This window comes from Mustela lutreola, chromosome 3 (genome assembly GCF_030435805.1).
Source record: "Mustela lutreola isolate mMusLut2 chromosome 3, mMusLut2.pri, whole genome shotgun sequence".
In the NCBI taxonomy this organism is placed as follows: Eukaryota; Metazoa; Chordata; class Mammalia; order Carnivora; family Mustelidae; genus Mustela; species Mustela lutreola.
This window is the reverse complement of record NC_081292.1, coordinates 90,857,770-90,861,268: the sequence shown is the minus strand read 5'-3', so window position 1 is coordinate 90,861,268 and position 3,499 is coordinate 90,857,770. Positions and strand designations below refer to the sequence as shown.

The 3,499-nt window shown below is 36.4% G+C and overlaps 1 non-coding gene across 1 annotated transcript; it reads left to right on the top strand.

Moving 5' to 3' along the window:
- Positions 1-259: 259 nt before the first annotated feature.
- Positions 260-363, top strand: LOC131828374 (U6 spliceosomal RNA). The gene has a single exon (XR_009352390.1). It is a non-coding gene; the product is annotated as a U6 spliceosomal RNA (small nuclear RNA).
- The last annotated feature ends 3,136 nt before the right edge of the window (positions 364-3,499 follow it).

Here is a 3,499-nt window from a genome sequence, read left to right as displayed (position 1 = left end):
AATTGAATTTACAGATGGTTTTTGGTAGTATGGACATTTTAACAATGTTAATTCTTACCATTCATAAATATGAGCTATCTTTCCATTTATGTCTCCTTCAATTTCTTTATCAATGTCATAGTTTATGGGGTACATATCTTTCATCTTCTTAGTTAAATCTTATCCTAAGTATTTCATTAGTTTTGATGCTATTGTGAATTAGATTGTTCTCTTTATTTTTTCAGATAGTTCATCATTAGAGTGTTAAAATGCTCGTCTTGTGCTTACTTTGGCAGCACATATACTAAAATTGGAATGATGCAGAGATTAGCTTGATCACTGAACAAGGATGACATGAAAAACTGGGAAGCATTCCATATTGGAAAAAAAAAACGAAACAAAACAAAATTCTTGTCTTTTATATATTGATCTTGTATTTGGCAGCTTTACTAAATTTGTTTATTCAAAATTTTTTGTGAATTTTTTAGGATTCTTTTACATGTAAGTTCATGTTATTAAAAAAAAGAAAATTTTACTTCTTCCTTTTTTTTTTTTTGAGTCTTTTATTTCTTTGTGTTCCTTGTTTCTCTGGCTAGGACATCCAGTACTATGTCAAATGAGAGTAGTGAAAGTGGACACACTTGTCTTTGTTCTGATCTTTAAGGGGAAAATTTTCAATTTTTTTTGATTGAATATGAGATTAGCTCTGGGCTTGCAATATGTGCTTTTTCTTTAATGGATTTTTAAAACTATTTTTTAAAAATTTTTTATAAACATATAATGTGTTTTTATCCCTAGGGGCACAGGTCTGTGAATCTCCAGGTTTACCCATTTCACAGCACTCACCATCACTCACCATAGCACCTGCCCTCCCCAATGTCCATACCCCCACCATCCTCTCCCAACACACCTCCCCCCAGCAACCCTCAGTCTGTTTTGTGAGATTCAGTCTTTTATGGTTTGTCTCCCTCCCAATCCCATCTTCTTTTATTTTTCTTTTCGTACGCCTGAAACCGCCTATGTTGCATCTCCACTTCATCATATCAGGGAGATCATATGATAGTTGTCTTTCTCAGATTGATTTATTTCGCCAAGCATAATACCCTCTAGTTCCATCCACGTCATCACAAATAGCAGGATTTCATTTCCTTTGATGGCTGCATAGTATCCCATTGTACATATATACCACATCTTATTTATTGATTCATCTGTTGAAGGACATTTAGGTTCTTTCCATAGTTTAACTATTGTGGACATTGCTGCTATAAACATTTGAGTGCATGTGCCCCTTCAGAATGCCACGTTTGTATCTTTAGGGTATATACCCAGTACTACAATCACTGGGTCATAGGCTAGTTCTATTTTCAGCTTTTTGAGGCACCTCCACGCTGTTTTCCAGAGTGGTTGCACCAGCTTGCATTCCCACGTACAGTGTAGGAGGGTTGCCCTTTCTCCACATCCTTGCCAGCATCTGTCATTGACTGACTTGTTCATTTTAGCCATTCTGAAAGGTGTGACGTGGTATCTCATTCTGGTTTTGATTTTTATTTCCCTGATGCCGAGTGATGTGGAGCATTTTTTCATGTGTCTGTTGGCCATTTGGATGTATTCTTTGCAGAAATGTCTGTTCATGTCCTCTGCGCATTTCTTCATTGGATTATTTGTTCTTAGGGTGTTGAGTTTGATAAACTCTTTATAGATTTTGGATAGATAGTGGCCTTTTATCTGGTATGTCATTTGCAAATATCTTCTCCCAGATAACTTCTGACAGTCATCTTTTGGCTTTGTTAACTGTTTCCTTTGCTGTGCAAACAAAAGCTTTTTGATCTGATGAAATCCCAATAGTTCATTCTTGCCCTTGCTTCCCTTGCCTTTGGCGATGTTCCTAGGAAGAAGTTGCTGCTGCTGAGGTCAAAGAGGTTGCTACCTGTTCTCTCCTCAAGGATTTTGATGGATTCCTTTCTCACATTATGCTTCTTCATCCATTTCCAGTCTATTTTCATGTATGGTGTAAGGAAATGGTCCAACTTCATTTTTCTGCATGTGGCTCTTCAATTTTCCCAACACCATTTGTTGAAGAGGCTGTCTCTTTTCCATAGGACATTCCTTCCTGCTTTGTTGAAGATTAGTTGACCATAGAGTTGAGGGTGTATTTCTGGGCTCTCTATTCTGTTCCATTGATCTATGTCTGTTTTGGGGACAGTTCCCTACTATCTCAATGATGACAACTTTGTAATAGAGCTTGAAATCTGGAATTGTGATGCCAACAACTTTGGCTTTCTTTTTCAATATTCCTCTAGCAATTCGAGGTATTTTTGTGGTTCCATATATATTTTAGGATGATTTGTCCCATTTCTTTGAAAAAAAGATGGATGGGATTTTGATAGGGATTGCATTAAATGTGTAGATTGCTTTAGGTAGCATAGACATTTTCACAATATTTGTTCTTCCAATACAAGAGCATGGAACATTTTTCCATTTCTTTGTGTCTTCTTCAATTTCTTTCATGAGTACTTTAGAGTTTTCTGAGTATAGATTCTTTGTCTCTTTGGTTAGGTTTATTCCTAGGTATCTTAGGGTTTTGGGTGCAATTGTAAATGGGATTCACTCCTTAATTTCTATTTCTACAGTCTTGTTGGTATAAAAAAAATGCAACCAATTTTTGTGCATTGATTTTATATCCTGACACTTTACAGAATTCCTATACAAGTTATAGCAGATTTGGAGTGGAGTCCTTCAAGTTTTCCACATACAGTGTCATATCGTCTGCAAACAGGGATAGTTTGACTTCTCTTTTGCCAATTTGGCAAAATTTGGATGCCCTTAATTTCTTTTTGTTGTCTGATTGCTGAGGCTAGGACTTCTATTACGATGTTGAATAGCAGTGGTGATAACGGACATCCCTGCCGTGTTCCTGACCTCAGCGGAAAAGTATTCAGTTTTTCTCCATTGAAAATGATATTTGCAGTGGGTTTTTTAGATGGCTTTGATAATATTGATAATATGTGCCCTCTATGCCTACACTTTGAAGAGTTTTAATCAGGAAGGGATACTGCACTTTGCCAAATGCTTTTTCAGCATCTATGGAGAGTATCATATGGTTCTTGTTCTTTATTTTATTAATGTGTTGTATCACATTGATTGATTTGCAGATGTTGAACCAACCTTGTAGCCCTGGAATAAATCCCAGTTGGTCGTGGTGAATAATCCTTTGAATGTACTGTTGAATCCTATTGGCTAGTATTTTGGTGAGAATTTTCGCATCTGTGTTCATCAAGGATATTGGTCTGTAGTTCTCTTTTTTGATGGGATCCTTGTCTGGTTTTGGGATCAAGGTGATGCTGGTGGCCTCAGAAAAAAAGAGTTTGGAAGTTTTCCTTCCATTTCTATTTTTTTGGAACAGTATCATGAGAATAGGAATTAATTCTTCTTTAAATGTTTGGCAGAATTCCCCTGGGAAGCCATCTGGCCCGGGGCTTTTGTTTGTTTGGAGATTTTTTTTTAAAGATTTATTTATTTG